This window comes from Pomacea canaliculata, linkage group LG8 (assembly GCF_003073045.1).
Source record: "Pomacea canaliculata isolate SZHN2017 linkage group LG8, ASM307304v1, whole genome shotgun sequence".
Classification (NCBI taxonomy): domain Eukaryota; kingdom Metazoa; phylum Mollusca; class Gastropoda; order Architaenioglossa; family Ampullariidae; genus Pomacea; species Pomacea canaliculata.
In genome coordinates, this window is record NC_037597.1 from 19,639,361 (window position 1) to 19,663,997 (window position 24,637).

At 45.1% G+C, this 24,637-nt stretch overlaps 1 long non-coding RNA gene across 2 annotated transcripts; it reads right to left on the reverse strand.

Moving 5' to 3' along the window:
* Nucleotides 1–3,217: 3,217 nt before the first annotated feature.
* On the reverse strand, nt 3,218–11,080 carry LOC112571196. 2 transcript variants are annotated; one of them, XR_003100773.1, is made up of 3 exons: nt 8,404–11,080; nt 7,915–8,080; nt 3,218–7,710 (listed from the first exon to the last, which is right to left on the reverse strand). It is a non-coding gene; the product is annotated as an uncharacterized LOC112571196 (long non-coding RNA). The 2 variants fall into 2 exon arrangements; XR_003100772.1 differs by having other exon boundaries at nt 9,470–11,075.
* Nucleotides 11,081–24,637: the final 13,557 nt, after the last annotated feature.

A 24,637-nucleotide genomic window follows, 5' to 3' on the forward strand; every position in this document is an offset into this window, starting at 1 on the left:
GGGGGGAAGGGGGGCTTTGGGGATGGGGTAGGGGTCGTGTTATCAGGAAAGAACTTGAAAGAAGCGCCTGGCAACATTGCGACTGCTGTCTATATTTTTTACTGGAGCACCTTGAGCCTAGAGTAGAAAAGAAAAATCACTTGTCCTAAGAACAAAGAATTGACCAAGACACAGTTCTACATGAGACGTTTGAAATAATCATCTACAGTCGCCGTTGTGGGAATCTCTTCATTTTTTGATAGGTGGAAGGAGGACTGCGAGGGCTTCCAGCAGAAAAGAAGTAGCGCCGAGTGACCTTAGCCTGTTTATCAGACGCTTGGTGCAAAGAGTCTCAGATTTTCCCGACATTCCCCATCTAGAGCAGAAAGAAGTCAGATGAACATCGCCAGGGAGGTGCTAACCTGTTAACCCCGCCTTCACAATTTGCACGAGGGTCGCGCACGGCATTCAGCAGGAGAGGGTGGACTACAGACAGCGGTACCCAGGTCAGCTGCGTGCGCAAACAACAGACACGAGAGGGTGTGATGAAGAGGCTATGCTTGATGACCGGACTGGCTGGCTGGCGCGGTGCCAGACAATGGCTGCCTGCGTGCGGGCGGGGATGAGCGGCCCCCGTGTGCTAATCCGACAGGCAGGATTAGACTGCCGCTGCCGGCCGGCCGGCCAGCCAGCCAGCCTCGCCGGGACTTTCAGGCGGTGGGTGGGTGGGAGCGGGGTGGATGGTGCCAGCCGACACGCAGTCAGAGTTGTGACGCTATCCAACTGTACATTCTAGGGGATGGGGGCTCCTAGTTACGCCACCATTGCTGTTTGGTGCGAGGGGCATGGTAGTGGTGTCGCGTGAGGTCCATGCTGGGATCGTCACCCTCGTCATGTTGTTAGGATGCTGGGAATCCCTGTGCAGGTCGGGAAAGCTTGTAAATTGAGGGGATTTTATATCGCAAATGTCTTAAGTCGGAAAGCGAACGTTTATAATGCACTAATAGAAAAAAGGATTTTAAGTCTTGGGAATTTATCTGTTGTTTTTTTTAATCGCTTGGGTTTTTTATAGCAGCTGTAAGAGTTATATGTCGTGAGTTGAAACTTTAATGATGCTGACCGTCATTTCTTATCTTGCTGAGATCAGTTCGCGTTGCGTGTGTGTGTGTCCACCCTTGCTTGCTTAGAGCTCTGCGTATATAGGTGGCATAGAGGGCATCCACTAGAGGTCCCCCTTTTTGTGTCAGCAGCTAGCTGACTGAACCTGTTGCAGGTCAGTTTCTGGTCTTTTAGTTCTGTCTGCTGGTCTTTTCTGTGTTTCTCGTGGCTGACTACGTTTTCTTTCACCATCCGCTGTGCAACGAATGGCTATTTTAGATGGTACCTCGAGTTTCGTTTTGCACACATGCCATAGCCATCTCCTTTTTTTAAAAACAAAATATGGTCGCCATATTTGTGAACTGAATTCGTCGACCACTGCTACACTTTTCTCTTTTTTCCCCGGGATTGAAAACATTGGGTTTTTGTTATGACAAAATTTTTAGATTAATAGGACTTCGGATGTCTGGAGTCTTGGTGGAAGCATAATTTATGTAACGCAAGAAAATATATGTATTTTATGTCGATACCTTTTAAATATAATATTTGCCCTCTGCCTGAATTTCAACATGTACAGTCGTATGGTATGCCAAAAACCATTGCTTTTCTAAGTCTTGTCGTGATGCGACTTCCTCTCTATGGAAAAATGTGCGTTTACAGTAAACTTTGTGTGTACAGACCATCTCGTTATCTCACCGTGGTCTAACATGTGTGGTGAGGGTGGCGGCATAAAGAGGGTTTGTGATTCATAACTAGGGGGAGCTTTGTTTAAAAAAAAACCCAAAACATTCTGTCACAAAGTGTGAGAGATAGCGAGTTGCAAGTGTATAGCTATGTCGCATTATAATCTAGAGCTGGATGTTAAAGGCTGGCTCCTTATCACTTTTGAGTTGATGTACAAGGACATTTTTACCTCTACTTTTTTAATGTGAAAAATATTTACTCAGCATTTATACTTGGAAGCATCATCGCCTCCCATCCATGATCCATGTTTGTACATTTGTTGCCCGTGCTCAGCGTGGTGTGCGAAAGCTTGTGCTGTCCTCTCAGTCTACTTTGTCGTTGTTCCTGTGTACAGTGTACACATCTTGTGCACTTGTGAAGTACTGGTCACCAAACACAGAGACCTAACCCTCCAGTTTACCGTGTATATCAAGTGGTCTTAGGTAGACTTCATACACAGGTCTCTGTCAGTATGATCAGCGTGACTAGATTTCGGCTTCAACAAATAAACAAACTCTCCATGTTTCGCTGTTCCTTGCTCAGAAGGCCTGCGCTGGTGCATAATTACTACTACTGCTTCGTCGTCGTCGTCGTCTTTTTCTTCTCAGCAACTAGCAGACCAAGTCTCTGTGGATGGAAACGTTGCGGACGTTGATGCTCTGTTGGCTGTAAACACTGGAGCCAGAAGATCATTGTCGTCTATGAGACCAGAGATTGGATCATTGGACGGAATCTTGTTCACTTGGTGCTGCTAGAGCACGAGCTGCCCTGACTCTCCAGTGACTGCACACCTACATTATGTCAATGCGAAGTAGTTCTACGACCTTTTTATTTTCTGGTCCCCAGTGCCTGGAGCATCGTCTAGTCGGCTGCCGTCTTTAACTATGTTAGGTGCAGCGGAAGCTTGTGTGCTAGCCTCCCTTTCAGCTACAAGAGTATGGTACATGTGGTTACACCTCTCGTGAAGTACAGTGTACAATATACTACCGTGAAGACATTTAAGCGCTTGTTAAAAGTGTAGTAGGGTGCTTTTTTACCATTTTGGGGTAGAGAAACTCAGTGCAAGGTAATATTACACAAAATGTGGGTGAATCCACCCCACTTCTGTTCTCGAGATATAACACCAGCAGTCACAGACAGAAGTCAACAACACAAGAAGTCAAGACTTGTTTACGATATGTTTACGTTGTGAAGTCGTATTAGTGTACAAATGTGACGTCACTTCGTTTGTCCTGACGTGAATGTAAATACCTTGGAAGAAAAAGACGCATATTCACCACCCTTACTCACCCCTCGCGAACTCAACTTGCATCAGCTATGGCTGTAGATTTTCATTGCAGCCTGAGATTATGTCTGATACTTTTGTTTTTAGTGATGTCTTTTGGGGGAGCAAGAAAATTGTTTGTTTTAATGTTTGTCTTATTGTTTATTGACGTAGTGTGTTTTGCTTTCTTAGCTGGCATTTGTATGTGGCGCTGTCGCTGTGTTAATCGGGGATAAAGATAGGTGTACAGTGCATTAAAATTGACCTTCGCTACACATTTAGTTGTCTTGTAGTCTTTTTTGTAGTCAGATTTGGGTTTTTCTCCTGGCACACTCTTGACATTGCTGTCAGCCTCAGTAAAATTCCTGTAAAATCCTTATTTTCTTAGATATGTCCCGGACATTAAACTGGTGTCCACGTTACTGTTTTCTTTCTATTATTGTAGGCTAGGCAAAGTCTCGTCAATGTGGGAATCGTGTGCCTGGCGAGGAAGCCACGCTCAATGCTTACCAGAGTCTTATAAAGCAAGTCTGTGAATGGAAAGTGTCCCTTGGGGAATGAAATATTTGCTCATGCTGGCGCATTCAAAGTCGTGATTCTGTCAACCCGTGTATGCCACACTTTGTTGTGAGGAACTTCACGAGATTTTCTCATGCGATTAATGATGCAATGAAATGGAACTGAGAAAACAAACTGCAGTGAAGGTTAGCTGTGATCATAGGAAGCAAACACGCACCTCCCTCCGCTCCCTTCCACCTATAGCCCCCCCCCCCACACACACACACGCACACATGCAAACACAATGAAAAGAAATATGCTCAGGTTTTTTTCTCTAGTGATATTATTTTTTTTTCTCTGTATAGCGTGTGATGTGCCATGCACTTCTGCTCTCTGATTTTGCTTGGTTAATTATTATAATGAACTCATTATTTTAATGTAATAAAATTGCTTTGCATCGCGGTTTTTTGTGAGCACCCACACTTTTCATATATTTCTTCTGTGTTTCTTAGTGATCCCTGTACATAATAAGTGCTATTTTATAAATGTTATATTTACACATATTGGTCGTCACCAATTCCGTCTGAAAAGCTCTTCACTGTTCTCCTGGTGCTTTGGTTGTATCGTCTTGGCGCAACTTGCTAATAAAGCACAAAATAAATATTCTTGGCGTTGACTTGGCAGTGTGTTGATGAGTGTGTGTGTGTACGCCTGTCATCGCCGTGAGTGGATCATATCACTGTTGCCAATGAATCCTCGCCTGTACACTTGAAGAAAGAAAAAGCAGGACAGTGTGCACTTGACTGGTCAGCGAGAGTCCAGCTGTGAGTTGTGTCAAAGACTTTATATCATCTTTGTTTTACATCTTCCACTTCCCTCGTCTTGTCTTCTTGTAGCTCACAGTTCCCGCTGCTATTTGTAATCGCCAATGTCTTGTTCTCCTTGCGATTGTTGTGAACCCTGCGGTCTCTTGGAGCGAACAAAACTTAAATAAAGTTAAAGTAACTATAGCAAACAACAAATTTCTGGAAATTCTTCGATCTGTCCTCAGCTTACCTTCTTTTTGCAATACCTCCTTGGACTATTTTAAAAATCCCTTAAACATGCATAGCCGCTCCCCTGCACCCAACAGTCAGCCAGGAAGCGGAGCCGTGCATCCAAATCTACCCAACCACCCACGTACCCGTGTTCTGAAGAAGCGAATATTCAGTGTCGCGATTTCATTGAGCTCAACAATTCCATGCAAAGGCGAGGAAGAACTGCACTTGTGTAGACGAGACAGTACAGACTCGCACTTCGTCTGAGTGTCGGTGTCGGTGACTGCAAGGCTACCTACCCACTGTGGCTGGCAGAGCAAACAGCGGAGTGCGCAGCCTTATATTCATGTACCCGATGTAGGAGACGTCACGGCGCGAGGCTAGGAGCATTGATTCCTCACTTTTGTCGGCGGGAGAATGTCGAGCGTGGTCTGTGCTCGTTACAATGGACGCCTTTCACACGTGGAGATGCCGGGCCGGGATGAGGTGTGTGCAGGCATACGCTGTCGCCGGGGTCTGCAGACCACCAGGCCAAAAATGCCTTTGGACCGACACCGTTGTGGGGCGCTGGGCTAGAAAGGTGTGGGAGAGGGCGGTGAGAGTAACTCCGCTGTTCTCCTCATCATGTCTTGCCTGTTTCTCACCCACAAACTCTACCTCCCCCCTCTCTCTTCCCCCCAAATCCCTGTCACCTCTATCCCCCCACACCATCCACCACCCTGCCACTCTTTGGATGTGGAACTGTGTGTTTGTAGTTTGATGACCCTCCCATTTTCCACGTGTACTCCGGCTGCACTTTAGAAAGGTCATAAGAACACCATCACAATGCCATCATAGCGCCATCTGTCAGTTGACGGACGGCGTTGACGTGGCGTCGGCCGTTCGGTAGTTGCGTCATCGCGGTTGATAGCCGTGGAAGAGTTCGGAGATAAATAAATGCACGTTCGCCGAATGTTTGTCCCATGTAGCAGAACTATCATTATTTCTGCGTTCGCACATTTCCTTCTTACCACCACAGAACTTACATCCTTCTTAGTGATCTACATACCTGCCCTCCATTTCTCTCTCTTTTCTTCACCTCCAGGTCAGGAAAATATTTTGTGACTCGTTAACATCCAGCTTTCCACAGAGGCTCTGATCGCGACACAGAAAGGTCGAGGCCATCAAGCTTCAGCTCAACATCACATCTGATGTCATCTCTGGTCGATATTTGTGAAAACGCTCAGGATAACAGAACTAATGTCAGTGAACAGTCTTGTCTCTTCATGAAAAATAAATTTGTTCTGTCTTTTGATTTTCGCCTTTTGATTCAGTTGTTTTGGGGAGAGATGGGTAAGGGGAGGGCGGGGTTGATCCGGAAAGGTGTTACACTCACGGTGGGATCGACGCATCAATTTAGAGGATGACGAGTGACGTGGCACAAACAAGTAAACAACCACACAAGCAAGAACTAGGTCCAACGGTAATAAAGCGACCACCCCACCTCTCGTCACCACACCCACCATACACTATAAGGACACATTTTGAAAATCGTAAGCTTAACACACTAAATGATAGTTTGCCCAGTTTAGTTTCATCCATGACGTACCAACAGATCACCACCAAGGTCACATCCACCCGACTCCAACCCGGGCACCTCCAAACAAGGATTCATCTTTCTTTGATCTGTCCAACTGCAATGCCAATGTTTTATTAACCCCATGTCAGCTCACCACTGCTGGAATGGTTCGCTAAAGGTTAACAGCTTTGAATCATCACCAAGAGCTACTCTGCGCATGCGCAAGATGGCGAATTAGTATATCGTTCAGCGAGAGGCGAGATGACCGAGGCTTCGGTGATTACAAACTCCAAAGGTTTCCCAGAAGCCATCCTTTGCTTTTCCCGCCGGCCTCTGCTTGTAATTCAACTGCAGCATCAGACGCAGAAGTGAAACAGTCGGGTTTGTTTGTCTGCTTTTTTGTTGTTGTTTTTTTTTCTGGGGAGGAAGGAGGGGGAGTGATGCATTATACAAAAAATCTGAAGCTGCTCGTTCATTCGATCTTTTGCTTCCTGCTTGCAATTCTCTGCAAGCGCCATCTGTTTGCGGGGCTGTCTGCTTGCAATTCTCTGCAAGTGCCATCTGTTTGCAGGACTCGTTGCTCGGCCGTGATGTAGTCGTAGTTGCTGGCTCGGCGCAAAACACCAAACCCACCCTCCCTCTTCTGCTTGCAACAAGTAAAAACCAAACCAACTTAAACTAAAACATTGCAAACAAACATAAAAATAGTTACCTCAGAACCAGAAGTTAAAAAAAAAAGTCATGGAGTCTCTTGCTCAGAAAACATTGCCATCTGCTTCTTACAATTTTCTCTCCAAGCAAAATTTTACAATAAAAATGAATAACATTTTTCTTTGATGTTTAATGCGCCACGCGTCACTTTTTTTTCATACTTTATGTTCATCTTTCCCGAACAATCTGAAAGACTTTTACAAAATACTACGAAACTCAGTTTCAGATATTTGCTCCAATCCTTTTTTGGAAAGAAATCAGTTTTGATATTCAGACGCACGGTCGTCAACGCATTGCAGAGGAAGGACATGGCAGATGGATATGTGAAGTTAATTTGACTGGACTCGAAACCTTGTAAATACATATTTACTTGTAAATAATGCTTATTTGTAAATACATGTTTACTTGTAAATACACGAAGCTAAAGAGTTCTGGCTTTAAGATGAACGACCCTGGGTCTGTCGTCCAAATTGCACTGCGGGGTAGGAAATGGCTGCTGTCCCATCTGTCCAGTGTTTCCCGCTTAATCAGCCCCGGCAGTCACCATGTGCCCAGCGTTCGCCCCCCACGCTCAGCACGTGCATCCCAGCATGGCCACGTGACTCCACGCGCAGGGGTTGTCGGGAGCGAAGGGACAATGATCTTCCCAGGATGCCCTAGGCGGGACGTTGGACGCCACAGCTGCACTTGTAATTTTGCCAGAAGACTCGTAGACTTGAGGACCTGGGTGATCTTCTGAACAAACTCCGACCATCGCTGCTCTGTGTGTCTGTGTGACGACCAGTGACATTTGTCCTCAGCCTCTGAAGACAGTGAGCTCACTGAAGCTAAATGTTTTGTCTCTGAGGGAGGAAAAAAACAAACACTCATCATAGCGGAAATAATTTTTCTTCTCGAAAGAAGACCCCCCCCCCAAAAAAAAAAAAGTGGAATAAAATGAGGATCAGAGTTCAGAGTGCTAATTAAGTACATGGTTAATTTGAACGGTAGACATTGTACAAATAAAAATAAAAATTTGAAAGCTATAAATAGTATGTTACAAAAACCTGGCTGAAACATGTAACCCCAGACTCCAGATGTTTCTCGAAAAAGTGTTTCACGGGCATGTTTGAAAGTCGGGATTGTCCGCTGATGGCCCCTCACATCAGACAGTTCCATGAAGATGATGTTGAATGACCAAACATGGTTTCATTGAGGGTGTTCGACCGGAGTCTGGAAACAGGAAGAAGGCGAATATCAACAGAAGTACGGAGATATCTTCTAGAAATGTTGCTAGTTGAGAGGTCGGAGAAGTGAGAAAGATGAGAGTCTGTAAAGAAGTGAGAAAGATGAGAGTCTGTAAAGAACCTGCAGCAGAGTATGGAGAGTTTACATTCTACAGTAAAGGAAGCCAGTAAAGAATATAGATAAGAAGTTTTGCATGATCTTGCTTATGTGCTTAGAGTATTAATTATGCTACAGAATTCTGCAGCTGTTGGAGGTTGTTGAGAAGATACGGAGGAAAGCCGGAAAAGGTGAAATTAGAATAGTCAAACCTTGATAAAACAAACGTATAGACGAATATGTAGCCTGTTGAAATAGAAAGATTGTGACACATCGTCCTTATCTTCCTCAGAACAAAATATGCAGTTCAGCAGAAGTTAGAAACAATCTTGTGTACAGACATCCCAGTAAAGCCGAGCACCTGGGGGAAGAAGAAACGGTAACACCTGTCACACCCACTCCGATGGATCCGTGCATTCAGTCAGGTAGCGGGACTAGCTTACGATCAGTAGAATTCCTGTCTTATTACAAGTTTTTATTTTATTTACAAACATCCAAGACTCAATTTTGAAAATACGTGATTCTAATTTTTGAAAAAAAAAAGAAGAGAAGGAACAGAATGAGATAGAAAATGAAATAAGAACAAAGCTATTGAAAGAAAATAATCGCATAAAATTTCATTTTCATTTCGAGAAAGAATGTGAATTGGCTGTCTCACGTTCATCCATAGGATTAAAACATAATGTTCCTTAGTCAATTAAACAGATTAGTTTCTTTAAAAAAAAATTTCGATTGTCCCCTCTTTTCTGTCTCTTTCCGAGAGTAAAAGAGAGAGTATACGTAATACGCCTTGTCTCCCTTGCATGGATACAGCCAGCAAAATACTTATTTACAAGTTCATCATGAAAGATATCTGGAGTGGACACTGGCAGTTTACTGCGATATTCTGACTTCATCATCGTGGTGTCACCACAAGTCACTTGACAACAGAAGTCACATTGGAGACCAAGAATCAGTGTAACTGTCGACTTCTACGAAAACATTAACATCTTACAGAGAATCAGGCAAAAAAAAAAACAAAAAAACAAAAACAAAAACCAAAAAAACAAAAACACCACCACCAACAACAAAACAATAGTTATTGGTCTGTCGTCTGATCAATTTGAAAATGGCTTTCTTAATAAATATTAGCCTTTATAATATCATAATCTGCACCTTAATTGAATACATATTTTTATTATTACTTCTTATTTATTGATAGCGAAGCCCTGTTCGTGAAGGATTTTACAGAAATTTATGAACGTTGCATTCAATATGTTTTGCCAAATATTAACATACGTTCAGCTACATTCCAAATATTGACTTTCAACCCCAGGACTAACTTGTCGCCGGGTTAAAAAGAAAGTCGTGAAACATCCAAAGTTCCGTTATGTTGAGCATGCGCACAATTCTGCCTCCCTCGGTCTGTTGACTGCCGGCCCTGTTCTCCACACCCAGCGAGCACAACCCGAACACGCGCGAGCCAGCACACGTGCGCTGCTGGGCCCATGGGCAGGTGACAAAGGGCGGCCCGGTGGGCCAGGGGCCGACTGATGACGAGGATTATATAACGTCAGCGTCAGCACGGCCCTCCCGCTGCACCTCGTTGGCGACACCGCCCTCGTTAGGCCGATTTGCAACCGCTTTGATTTATGACGCACCGCGCCGACCGTAATTCACACATCATGCGCGCGCCGGGGCCTCCCTCCCACGTCCCGTGTCACTGCGCATGCGTGGCCGCGCGTGCTGGGCTTCGGCGGGTTGAGCGATGGAGCGCACGCAACCCTTCGGCTGGCGCCGGGAGATCAGCGCGCTGTCCGTCTCGTCCTCATGTCCCGCGCGCTATTCTCGGGGCTGGCGGAGGCGACGGTGGAGAAGGAATAGCGCGCTAGCAACGACGGTCGCATGTCCATCGCGCTGAAGTCGCCGGCGGTCGTCGTCCTGACGTTCGCTACGGCAAAGGTTGGCAAAGGCAACGTCAAGGCTTTGACTCCACTGTCGGCAAGTGTGCAACTGCCAGGTGGGTGTGCGCAGACCCATTATACCCCTCGTCCTCTCACCACCTGCCGGCAATAACACGTGGAAATCATAGGCTTCGATAACTAATGATGAGCTACAGCGACGACGACGACAGGCTTTCATAACTAATGAGAATTGGGACAGGGGGGTAGAGAGGAGGGGAGGCAGGGGGTTAAACAGTCGTTCAGGTGACAATCTAATGATGTTTTGCATCACAAAAACTACCGTTTTGATCGTTTGCTTTTTTGTTTTAATCTTACGTCTCGTTATCCAAACTGACCAGTGGTGTAGTTTGTTTTTTGTTTGTTTTTTTTTAATCCTAGCTGATGTTGTCGGTCTTAACGTATATTTTAAGTTGTTTTTATTTTGTTTTCTTGTTGGTTTTTTGTTTTGTTTTGTTTTGTTTGTTTTTTGGGTTTTTTTTTTAATGTGCACGCTTTTATCCCACCCTCCTCTCTGTCCAAAAGTAGATATGTAAAAGTGATCGGGTCATTCTGATTCAGCCTCCTAGGTGCTCGTAATGTCCTGTCTACTGTGCGATATTCCTGGGACCTGTCCCTGACAGACACAGAGTAACACACACATGTTGATACCTATCACAATGCATAAATAAAATAGAAATATCAAAGCTTGATCAGTTCTTTTCATTCATTTTGGCAAACCCTGTTTGTATGTGTGTATGTGAGTGAGTTTTATGTAGAATGTATGTGTAGATGTGTATGTGTGTCAGTACATACATGTATGCATGCGTCGTTTGTGTTATTTAGGTAATATGTTGTTTCATGTTTATAAAGATTTATTTATTTTATAAATGTCTATTTGTCTTTGGGGGAGGAGTCCCATTCTTGTCAATATATTCTTGGATATTTTCCTCTGTTTGTAAATCATCATGGTCACAGACAGAACATTTTTGTATTCTTGACTCTCACGTGGGGCTGGTTTTTTCCCATAATTTTTTTCATTTCCTGATCTTAATATTTCCCAGAGCGAAGGACCTAGCTTGCAGTTGCAGGAGCAGACGGCACTTTGTGTAGAGGGCGCTCGTGTATTCATGTCACCAGCCAGCGTGTCTCGCGGATGCACGCGAATGTTCCAGACACTGGCTCGCACGGCGCGGCAGATGGAGCAGACCTGCACACCGTGGTGTAATTAGGATCATGCAGCTAATTACAATGACGAAACAGTTTCTTTGATCGTCTGGCCGATCAAAGACGAACCTGCGAAGAGCGCCCATGCGTGCGATGTCTGCGCGGACGTCACCGACTGAATGAAGAAATGTGTGTGAGGGGGAGGGGAATGGGGATGGGGAGGAGGGGCGATGAAGGAGAAAGGGAAGCATCGGTGTAAAAGAGATCCCGGGATGGTGTGGACCTCCAGTGCCAAGCCCTTTCATGAAATGTTTGTGCTTACATCTTCTACTTCTGTTTTTACACGTCCGCAAACATCATCCTGTCCTCAGATTCGTTTGCGTTGTCAAGGCTACGGCCGATGGTAAAGCACAATCCAGTGATATAAAAATAAGTTTATGTCATATCATCGAAATTTTGTGAATGAATATATTTTTGTGTGTGAGAGAGATATCAGCGGAACATCTGAAGTTTGAGTTTGTCTGTGTGTAAGCGCTCCCGCGTGCCAGTCTTTCTGTGTCCGTGTGTCAGTGGACCATCCCTCCTCCTCCTTCTCCTCCTCCTCACTTCCGTGCGGTTCCAAGCTCGCCCGATGTCCGTGTGTCGGTGGCACTCAGTCCCTTGCTGTCCCAGCTCCGGTCTGCTTATGTCACCAGGCACCAGCGGGGAGACTGGCCCGAGCGGCGGCCAGAGTTTGTCCTGTCCAAACACTAGACACAGTGGACCACTGCGCGGCCTGCCGACAGCTGCGACCAGCACCCAGAAGTGTTTTCAATACCTTCGTTCTACATCGCTCAACCCTTCTCGAGTCTCCGTGATCTTCGTTACATCGTGCGTGCAGGCATGCGTGTGAGACAGTAAGAGAGGAAGTGACGTGAAAGAGAGCAGGAGAGAAGAGAAGAAGAGAGAATAAAAGAGACGGGGAGGAAAAAGAAAGGGATGGATGAAAATAAGAAGAAACGTTAAAGAAAGGAGAAGATTAAGACAGAAAATGAAAAGAGGAATAAAAGAGCGGGAGAGAAATACGGATGAAGATAGCGAGGAAGGGTTGAAAAAATGAAGGGAGGAATAAACGAGAGCGAGGAAGCTATGGCTCGCATGCGTGTGTATGTGTGTGTGTACGCGCACTCACAGGTGTACAAATCTGCATGTACTTTTGTCTACAACAGTGATGTATCTCGCAGCCAGCTGCTTTGTCCTGGATGCAAGCACGAGATGGAGGATGAAGTGCACGTGTTGTTTGACCTGTGACGACAGATCGAAAGTTCGAGACCTACAAGACCACATGCTCAGGGCACAGATGGAGACACACAAGTCTTTCTCCGAGACAAACATCAAATATTTGTAGATATCTGTGTCAAGTATTCAGAAATAGAAATCAAACATTAATATAGGTCAGTGGAAATGTCAGTCGTTAAAATTAATGTTATTATAAATGTTGTTGTTGTTGTTGTTGTTGTTTATGCATAATTTCAAAGGGTTTGTTCAATAAAGAAGTCGAAGTCTTGACATCACGAAGTAACTCTGTAAAACACACTCACACACATACACGCATGCCGAGATCTGTTAGTCGGCGACACACCTCCTCCATTGGCGAACACATCCCCTCCCTGCTGCCCTCCGTCCATCCTGTAGTCGTTGAGGGTTGCCAGCCCTCGTCCGATGTAGGTCACGTCAATACACAACATCCATGTTTACCCCACGCTGTCCTCATTGGAGGCGACCAGGGGAGCTGGCAGACGTAGATATGTCCCCCCACTGGGCATTGCTGGCGTGCCTGGGGTCAGGGGCCAGCGAACGTCACGTCTGAGGACCAGTCACGGACAGGCGTCACGCGGACTCGGACAGGTTCGCTCCCCTCCTGGCGGCCTAGCCTTATTACTGCCAGCATTGAGCGTGCTCACCCCACGTGATCAGCTTCTTGGCTCGCTCGCTGGCGGGCTTTGTGGCTGGCTTCAGAGTCGCAGCCAAGGACGTGAAATCTGTATCTCTGTCTCTGTCTCTGTCTCAGCCTGTTCTCAGTCTTGCTCTTCCGCGTGCCACGTCTTCAACATCAAACTTCAATAGTTGAGACGGAGGTCTTACGACACCATCATAGATTGGTAGGATGTACATTCTTTAAAACGAGAAAAAAATGGTTTGAGGTGTCTTGTCATTTTCGTTGCCGTTCTTTCAGGTGGTCTATGTTTTATGTCTACATGCATTTATGGGGCGATGCTATAAATACAAATCGGTATTGTGAAATAATTCTTCACTAAGAGTCTGTAGACAACTGTCATATGTAGGAAAAGAACACATTTATATTAGAACACAAGGGTGAGCCTATACCCTCTGGTGCGTCCCGTTACAAGAACAGTTCTCGATCAGTCCACTCGCTGTTCAGTGAATTAAGGAGACATGAGCAAACAGCCGTTGAGACAGAGAGATTTTTTATTCACTTTATAGACCGTTGTTATCCAGAGGGTGTAACAAAAGAAAAACGCGTGAGAGATCCATATCAAAATATAATAAACGACATTTGAGTTTTGATATAAATATTCTAATAACTTGAAACTCATGACTGTGATAGTATTGGATGAGCTAGAAATAAAAGTAGAGAGCGAGCAAAAGAGAGAAAGGAAGAGAAAAAAGCGAAGAGTTGTCTGTCAACTCCGTTTTCTCACATGTCCAATACATTAATCCTAATTCCTGGTATCTTCAATTGTTTGTACCTCACTCAACTGCTCGGTGGTTACATTTCTTTCTTTATTAAAGTCTCTTACACCTTTCACCCACCTGTACCGCCTAGTTTCACCCATCACACCTGCTATTTTCGGATCCTCAATAGTGATGTCCTTTCTGCAATATTCATATGATGGAAAAACGAAGAAAGACTTTTAAGCATTAGCAATTTATCAACGCCTGTCGGCAGGTAGTGAAGTGTGGAGGTCCGCCCAGAAGCTCTGTAGGACCACAGCTGTGCCTGGCTCCTGTAGGAGAGAAGACAGCAACGTGCTGTGCGGTCTGTGGAACGGTCACGTGTGTGACACACCGAGATGGTGCTGGAGGCTCGTGGCTCCACAGGCCGGAGTTTGCTCTTCATAGGTACGACAATTTGCCAACGAGTATGAGCGGCCTGTTTCTCGATCTTTCTTCAGAAAAAGATGGCGGTGGAATGAACACGAGCAGACGTTGGAAAGAAGTAGCGTGACGTCACAACTAGCTCTCCCCCCACCCATACCCGTATCTTTGCGTTCGCCGCCTACTGTCGTTGTGCCCCAGTAGTTCGAGTAGAGACGGAGACAACACCAACGGGGTGCACAGAGTTTTTCCGGTCAAGGGGAGTCTACTCGCCAAGGAACGACAAGCCTGCGGAGTTTACACGGTGGGAGGTCGTCTGGCTGGCTGCTGCGATTAGTCGAGTCATTACGGGTGGATGCAGATAGCGATCGTGGTACCCCGTGTGGGCGAAAGTCCTAATTAGAGGAGTGACACTGACCCTACCTGAGCGGCAAACCTTTGAAGCCAGAGTTCACAGAGGTAGTCGCCTTCTGTATGGGTGTCAGAGAGAGAGAGAATGTGTGGGTGTCAGAGAGAGAAAGTGTTAAAAGAGAAAGATTCTTTATTGAAACATGATCACAGACTATATCACGGATTGGGGGGAAAACAGAAAAAAAAACAACCAAAAAAAACAAAAACAAAAACAAAACAAAACAAAAAAAGCAATGGCATCAAAATGTAACAAACACCATTTGATTAATAAACTTCCTGACGACGATATAAGAAAGAGACAGAGCGAGAAGAGGAGATAGCAAGTGCTGGAGGGGTGGAGGGTACAAACGAACATGAAGAGGAGGGGCGGCGATGCCGTTCTCATAATCATCGATGGTTTCATTGTCATCGAGTCTGTTTGGCCCTAGCAAGGTAACAGCTCTGTAGTTTTAACTGTCCTTTAGCAGTCTTTGAGTCAGAAGTCTTTTAGTCAATCAGTCATTTAGTGTAAAAGTCCTTTCTTCCTGCATTTCTTTTAGTGTGGGTCTTTATATTTCTCTTCAGCTTCACTCACCAGATCGCTCAGAATGTATCTCACTGCAGCTTAACCCACGCAGACTATCAAACTACATGACTTTCACCCACTATAGTCCTACTCCAATTTCTAAAATGCAAAACTTTACAAAAGTGTGAAGAAGGAAGTAACAAATTAAAACAAAAAAAAAAAAAACAAAAGAAAGAAAATCGTCTTTTACAATGTTAGAAATATGAACATAAAAGAAAGATAAACCTCATACCCACCCCTTGGGACAACTGTTACTACAAACATGACCCGACAGGTAGACTAACAACAGGTCTCTCAAGAAAGATTAAAAAAAAATCACCAAATCAGACACACACACACACACACACACCTCGATGAAAAGACCAGTTTCATAAAGCGCATTTATTTATTTTTTTTTTTTTATTCAAAGCTCTTCTTTCGTTTTTTCCCGAGGTTCAAACTAGATTCTCATGACCTCTGCGGAATCAATCACGATTAGCAGAATTGCCTTTTTTCTTTGTTTTGTCCCTCCACTTGTAGCTTTTTAAAATAAACGTAGTTAAGATATAATCGCCTTGGCTATTTCTCTCTCACATCCCATTCCCCTCCCTCTCTCTCTCGGCTGTTTCCGCGTGCTCAGTTAAAGCTCGGATTTCTGCTTGAAATGGGTTTGGTGTGAAACGAAGCATATATTTGGCAAGAGGTCACTGTTGTCTAACCCCGACCGTTAAGTGAACTAATCAAAGGTGGGCTGGCTGAGGAGAAATGCGATGCCGTGTTTTAAGGAGGATGAAGTGTTGTCACGCGCATGACGTCCTCACAACATGACGTGAGCAGTGTTCAGTCGCACGCGCACCGCACTTGTCTGTTGCTCCACCTCTGACCTTACATTCACCCTCATCCCTGCTGCATTTTTAGAGACACATCTGTTATTACCTACTTCGCTGTTCCCGTGGCAACTGTGATAACGACGGTTGTGCGCGCAGTCCGTTTTTAGAGGTTCTTTGACGAAGTCGCAAAAACCGATGAAATGTTAGAAAAGTTAGAAATCCTAGCTGCTGTCGACACGAGATCGGGGCTAATTTGTCGTATTTGTTATAGTAAACGCGATTTTTTAAACAATTTTACAAAACTGAAAGAAAAAACATTACAAAAAATTATCTAACATAAATATGCAATCTCCAAGAAAGCTTTTCTTACATATTCATCTTTACGTTATTATTATTTTCTTTTTTTTGCAAGACTTCATATGTTGGTGTCTTATGGGTAGAATACGAGGTCAGATCAAGAAGTGCAACACATCTACAAAAACAAATGTTGACTTTAACGGTGAACAGCATTGCAGCAGCTGTCACCACATCTGGAGGTCGTTTGTTTGCGTGAACTCCACCTTCCAATCCTTGTTTGCCATCGGCATGACAAATCCATGTTTCATGAATTAGACGACAGGATGGGAAAGGACGCTGACCTGAACATTTCATCATCACACTTCAGCCTCAAACGTGACTACGAAGACTTCAACGTGCAATAGACTGGCAAGCCAAGGAGCTGCCAGCCTCGTTTCTGTTCCCACCCGTGGTCTACAGAGTTGTCCTCTCCTGTGTGACACCGGCACTTTAAGACTCGTGGATATCGCGGGTTCACCCTCCTTTGTGACCCCAGGGTCGGGAACTGTGCGAACATCTCGAGCCGTACCATGGACAAACTTCGTGTCGCGTCAGTCGGTACTGCTTATGTCACTTCCGGTTGTTGCCATCAATGTCCCTGGTCCTCTGTTTGCCGCGCGCTCTTAGTTGTTTGAACTCACTACCCCATTTGAAGCGGGGAGAGAGAGAGGGTGGAGAGAGAGAGAAGGCAACAGACTGCAACTAAAGGCTCAAGAAAGGCAGCTATGGACGATTTCGGAGAGTTTTACATGCTTGTGACCTTCATTCAATGGTAGACCACTTCCGGTTTTGATGTCAGCTGTTTACACGCGTTCTTCGGCCATGACAGCTCTTAGAAAATTTACACCGTTACTAACTTCAAGTTTGTGGAGAATTCCAGTTTCTGTATATTATCTATATCACCGAGATCCTGTTTGACAACGTTTGTTAAAAGGTAAATTCAGAATAAATGTATTGAAAAATAGTGTCCCATATTAAGTTGCCCAGGACATGGACTCATCGAGATTGTTCTCTCTTAAAAGCAAGATAAGATGCGATGTAGAGGCGGTGCTTGCAAGACTATTAGTCTCTCTCTCTGTCACACACACAATAGACGAGAATACACCGGACAGACACACAAGTACATACACAACATCGAGTGGACGAGGCGTTGTGACTAGATGACTGGAATGTGTCATCAACCCACGTGACAGGACTGACGAGTACATCCACCGTTAAAACTCCCATAACCGAAATATACCGGTACATTGAAACCAGTGAACCACTCGTTGATTGTGGCGGCAACAATCACACAGGAACACAAACAAGGTCTGGCCAAGACTTAAAAACAAGAAGATAGTTTCCTCCATTTCTCTTCTTTTTCACTCGACAAAACTACATCTGCTACCCAGCCTATCGCCATGACACAACCTGGCAAACTTCAAAGTCCAAACAACATCATTCTTCCACACAAGAAAATGAACGAGCGAAGCAATTAACCATTTAAATAAACACGAGCGACATGGATACACCAGACAATGAACTGCAAATGGGGAGCAATCGACAAAGAATAATACACAGAAGGAAAAACAAACACAAATGACCGGGGCAGGATATTACACTAATAGTTATGGAACAAGTGACAATACGATCTTGTGTGGCCTGGCTGTTGATGGTGGAGTCAGACTTGGATGCCCGAACCACACCATCACAGGAAGGGGCCGCAATCAAGCCTCGTCTAATGATATAATAAAACACAATTTTTGTCATTTTGTTTTCTAAGGAAATAAAATCTTACATTATTTGTGTGGCTGAGAAAGGACATAGATAATCACCTCCCTCTTTCTCTCTATTTTTCTGTCTCTTATTCTCTCCTTTAATTTATCTCTCTCTCTTTGTGTGTGTGTGTGTGCATGTGATTACCTTTACATCAATCCACAGAAGCATCAGAGCAAGATATTCACAAGGCAGAGAGGAAAAAAAAAAAGAAAGACAAAAACCATAAACAAATATCAAAGATCAATGATTTCATCCCACAACTCACGCCTGTTTGCGACATGCCACAACCTAAATCCTTTTTGTCCCTTGAAATCAAAACAAAAAGCTTTTTTCTTTGTAAATTTTTTGCTGGCTGGCTACGCGAGGTGAAGCACTGGCTGCCATAATATTGTGCGTGATGGAGGAAAGGGACACAACCAGGTACATTTCCGCTCAGATGACTTCCAGCGGTGCACACGGTTGACGACACCTTTCATCAAGTGTAATTATGCATAACCGTCATGGCTGCCGACGACGCCAGGGGAAGCAAGCAGGATGGCTGAGAGAGCTGTGGTAGCAGCTTGCCCACTTGCCACTCACTTCTGCTCTGACTGACGCGATGTACGCATGCGTAAACAGCCCAACGCACTACCAACTTCACGAACTTTGACCTCGATGGTTTCCTCTGCTCAATTATTTTGTCTAAAATAAAAGCAAGCACCAAACTTTGACCCTAAACCTAAATTTTAATCTTAAAACTTAAACCAAACCCCAAAGCTATCTCTACCATTGATGTCAACCACACACACAATCTCTCCAGACAAACAAATAAACAAACAAATAGTGCGTGTGCACGACAGAAAAATATAAAAGATCTGACTGTGGCCATGACATACTGCTGCCAACTCTCAGCCACAGAACAAAAGAAAGGACAAGACTAAAATAAGTTCACCGCAAGAAAAGGTAGACAAAAGCCTACATGGGCGGGGTGGGTGACAGACAGTTTAAAATAACAGGCTGTTGACGTCATCAGGTAACCGATGGACCCTGACCCAGGACCCTGTCGATGCCAAGCAATAAGAAAAACAACGAGACAAAGGTCTTCTCATTTTGCCGGAAACTGATAGCAAGCGGCGATCGAGGGGGAAGATGGGAGGATGGAGGAATTGTGAGGGAGGCGTTGTTTCTGGTTTCCCAAAGCCACGATGGAAACGTTTCATCGCAAGGAAAAGAATGTCTACCTGGGGGAGAACAGAGAAAGTTCAAACGCGAGTGAGCGTCATTCAGTCACTGGACTGGAGCCTGCACGCACGGTGGTCTTAGGTCAACGACTAGCAGTCAGCTTAGTTCTTAACATCTTACAGACACTTTAGCTGACTGCTAGCACTTAGCAACAAGCTATCCCCGATCGTGCACCCGGCCCCAGGATGCTGTCAATGAGAAAGAAAAACAGACAGACAAGAGAGTTAACGTTTTCTAAACATTTTGCCGGAAACTGATAGCAAGGGACGATCGACGAAAAAAAAAAAAAAAAAAAAAAGTTGGGGGGAAACTGTGTTTGGTTTCTCAAAGCCAAAGCTAGAAACGCTTCTTCATTAAAATTATATTGCTTTGTCTCGTTAGAATTTGACAGTTAAAATTCGCGAAAGGGAGAGCAAGCTTTTGATGTCCTGGCGACTTGATTGTGGAGCAGCGGAATTCTAAAGAGTATCCAAGCGACTTTTTCCCTTCCCTCGCCTTTACGCTCAACTACAGTCCGCGCGCGCAATATCCGAAGCTGCCATTGTAAAAATGGACGCCGTTGTCTGCCCCAAAAAGTCATATTGGCCGGCCAGCCGACGAGCCATTGTCCCCGAGTGCGTTAAATGGCAATTTCTTGGATTCGCTCGCTGCCTTCCGCGTGTTCCTCTTTCAATGGCGCATCCGCAGCAACTTCCGGCCGCACAAAGTCGTTGCTCTGCGCGGTGGCGCGCAAGTCATGCAAATTTCCGCAAGGCGCGGGGGTTAGGGGTGAGGGGGGGGGGTGGACGATAGGGGGAGGGGTCTGGTTGTTGGGCTGGTCGATGTCTGCTGTCCCACCCTCTCCTACTCCCCATCGCTTCCCCCCCACAATTCCTGCGCATCTGTCCGCCAACGCCAAAAATGGCCGTCACGTTGTTTTGACGTTGTTTTCCGTCGACTGGCCGAGCAGAGCCCGGATGCAAGGACTTGAGTAGAGTGAGGCTCGGACAAAAAGACTTAGCTAGCCGAGACGACTCTCCTCGCGGATGCGTGTGCGTGTGCGTGCGATGTCCAGCAGTTATGCCAGTGCGTACGTCTATGCGTCTGCTTACGATGGTCGAGCTTGAGTATAATCGCGTGCGCATGCGTGTGGGAATGCACGTTCTGGTCTGTGAAGGCTTATGTTCAATTAATCGCGAGATCAAGCTTCAGTACTCTGAAATCGTCTGCATTAAGTCTTCCTGAGAAGAAGGAAGTGCAGCCAAGGCTTATGAGTGGGCGTGGCAGGAGCGAGGGAACTTTGGACCCATTCGTATCAGTTTATTCATTCGTCCCCCTTTCTTTTTTTCTTTTTGTGTCTTTCTTCTTTGTGTCTTTCTTTATTTATTTATTTATTTTTTTCCCGTTCTTTTTAGCTGCTGCTGTCCGGTCTGCACCATAGTGAGCATTTTAAAGATACTCTGATACTTTCTTTTCAAAATCATTTTCAGGAGTGTGTTATGCACACACACACACACACACAAACCTGTATGCACACTTCAAAAGGCAAGGGGAATAAAATAAAAAGAATCTTTTAAAGAACAAGTTCATTATTCGGGGCTTGGATGCACAAGACGCCGTCAGTTTTACCCGCTGGACCACATTTTAACTGATGGAAACAAACTAAAATATTTGTATCACCGGGTTCATTAGCAGCACAAGACTCCGCCTCTTACTCCCTCTGTTTAGTCTGCTCAGCTTTACTTCCCTTTGTCCCTGTGTCGCTGTGTCCCTTTGTCCCTGTGTCCCCGTGTGCCTGTGTCTAGTATCATCTAAACAGTGGACACCACGGACTCTGGTCCTGGGAGCTTGTCTGCGACATCAGGTCCTTACTGGACACCTGAATCTTGTGACTGGATGCCAGCACCATAACCAAACGGTCGTCTGCTTTCCCAACTCACATGATATTAAAGCACACGTGACTTCAAAAGTGTTTACACAAAATGAAGATGATTTCCTCAAGGAAACACTTGACACCATGAGCCTCTCCTGCCAGTCTAGTGTTAACCGATGTAAAATATCCCCAAGACCCCTTTCACCCGGTTCATTAAAGACAGTTCAGCTTCACCACCCCCAATCCCCTTTGTTCAATATGCTCAGATCCACCTCCATCTGTTCAGTAAGTTTGTACCCGTTACTTTTATTCAAGCACCCGAACATGTTTCGAGCGTGCTAACCAAGAATCGCATCTTTACCAAGATTAATAATTACTTGTAATTACTGATAGCAAATGTTTTTATATCTATTTGCCTTCTTTAATTAACGACACTGTTTCCCACACTTTTGAGCCTGGGTTCGTGTGTAGCGAGATAAGTATTACTATTTTATATATATTATTATACAAAGTCTTACAAGTGTCGTGGCATGGCGGGGGCGTATGAAAGCACTGGTGTACCTGTGTTCTTTCTTCTTTTTTCTTTTATTCATTGTCTTTTATTTCTCCCTCTTCTTTCACGTCGAAACGTATAAGACAAGTCCCTGGACAATACACAAAGGTCAGTGAAGATTTCTTGCAAACTAGGGAGCACTAGTCTCCCACGCATGCGCAGGAGAGGGTTTGGCGGCGCCTGCTGGCGGGTCACGTCTTTTACGCAACAACGACAGGTGCCCTCCCCTCCACCACCACCACCCCCATAGCGGGATGTCCCCCCTCCCTTAACATTCCGTGCCTTCTCTGTCGTGCCACACTGTCCCTCCCCAACTGGGGGAAAGGGGGGACGAGTGGGGTCACACCGGTGGTTCTCTCCCTTTTCTCCAAAAACCTGTTCTTGTGCCATGGCGCCATTTTTGTTTTCTCTCCATCAGCCGTGCGCTGGACCAGGTGATCGTCACGTCGACCACTATCCACTTGCTATTTTTAGTAACAATACAGTCTCGTCTGATGGGTGGTGTGGGAGGTGGTATAGTCGGTACAATCCTTGACCTCAGGGTTTATGGAGTACAAAACTGCTGACAACAGCTAACAGACCACCAACCCACCTACAACTGCTTTTAAACTGGCATTTCATTGGGATAATGTCTGTCAACAGAGTTAACCGCTGATCAAGGTTTAAAATAATTGGAAATGATTTCCCTGTATACAATGTAAACTACTTAGCAATGTTTCTAATGTACACTCGGCAGTGTTTGACTTAATAATAAATATTTGACAATAATACCATGTTTCTGATATATATATACACATGTACAGCTGTGTTTTGTGTAAAATCCTTGACGGTCACCTGGTTTGACGCACGTGCACTGAGGAAAGCTTTTTGGTGTTCAGTGTTTCCAAAGCTGAAAAAAACTTTGATGGAAGGAAGCATCCACCTGTCCCTACATCCGTGGTTATTGATACTGAGACGGTAGAACAGATGTAAAGTTTGAGGTAGCTCGGCATAGAGCTAGATAGATATATTTCCATGAAGACACCAACAGGGTTTGTAGACAGGACATCAGCGCCTCTTCCTGCCGAGAAACCTGAAGAGTTTGCGAGTTAGCGCCCCTTGTCCTGGAGTCTGTACATCATCGCGACCTAACAGCAATTGTTACATTCAATAATATTTTGTGTCGCTCGCCGTTTTCTCTATGAAGGATAAAGAGTGGTCTAGACTGCTTGCAAGATCATTGGCTTTCCACAAAGGCCATTAGGTCGTGAGGTTGTGAGCTGTCAGCACTGTCACAGACCCCTCTCACCCACTACACAATTTCCGGATGCTGTCCTCTGGTCTAGGTGGAAACAACTGGTCGCCAAGAAAAGTGTTTTTGCCATTTGATTTGATTTACGCACGCATCCAGAAGATATATAGATATGCATGTACACACAAAATACACACGCACGAACGTAGTACAAACGTAGAAACTCGAATGTGAATCAAATTCTCAGAAAGTGTGGTGTATATATATATACTGTGTAGATAGAAACAGATATGCACGAAATTTTCTTCCGACCTGTGGCTGCCTGTTATCTGTTGACCCCAGACTGTGTATTATCAGTGGACTGTCAATACCCGGCTCTGGGCGCCTGGGACACCCGCAACATTCTCTGAAGGGCGCGATGGCCGAGCGGGATTCTTCCACCAAAAACCCTGACAGGTGAGGTGTTGCACCTTGACTAGCATACAAGGACTACTTGACACGACGTTAGCACCACCGCCACCACCACCACTACCACCACGACCACCACCACCCTCCATCACCTCACCACCCCAGCCTCCAGCCCAGGGCCCACCTCGACTCTCGCACGATCCCGCCCAGTCACGTCCCCGGCGAGTTAGCGCTCTCCCGAGGGGCAGGAGGCAAACACTCGGGGGCTAGCGTGACACGCACTGCTGTTCCATATTTGGCGCATGCCGACCTGTGGGTCGTCACAACTGACACTGTCTCCTTCCTCGCCAAACACAAAAACCCTCCAGAGATTGTCATCGCAAACAAAAATCACGCAAAAGCCAATCATATTTAGAATTTTGGACTTTTTCTTGAAGGGAAAGAATTTAACAGGTGTGTTCAATGCAGAATAACGAATAACTGCGTAAAAGTTCAAATTCCAGTTTTTTATTTTTTTTTTTTTACACATAAAACCGTTAGCTGAGAGGACTGGCAAGGACAGTGACAACAAAGAGATGAAGAGGTCCAAAATGTTTCTTGGAATGAGGTCTCAAGTGTCCATCAATCGTCGGGTTTTGTTTTTAATGAAGAGTCGCACTTTGAGGGTAAGAAAATGTGTGAGTACAGATGATACTCATTACCCACTCATTTGCCACACCCGCTTCCTACTTTGTACAGAGAGAATCTTCACATCTTTTGCGAGATCCTCCCCTGGGTGAAATGTAATGGATTTACAGAAGAAGGTGAATGTAAGGCATGCGCGGATGTGAGTAAGTAAAGCTAGGTGGATGATGGATATTAAGGAACATACCTGACAGATAAGGACGAGTACACCTCGGTGATATAAAAGTACATCTAAAGGATTTAGAAAGGTTCTCAGACGGATTAACACTCCACAAGGCAGACATTAGTCACTTTGACTGTCTGTACAACTCCAGGAGGCTGACTGGCAAGGGAGGAATCCCAAAGCAACGCCTAGAAAAAAAAATTTAGAACTGAAAATCCTGAGCTAGTGACGGTACGATGTTGATTTTCCTTTCAAAGGAATGAGATGCAT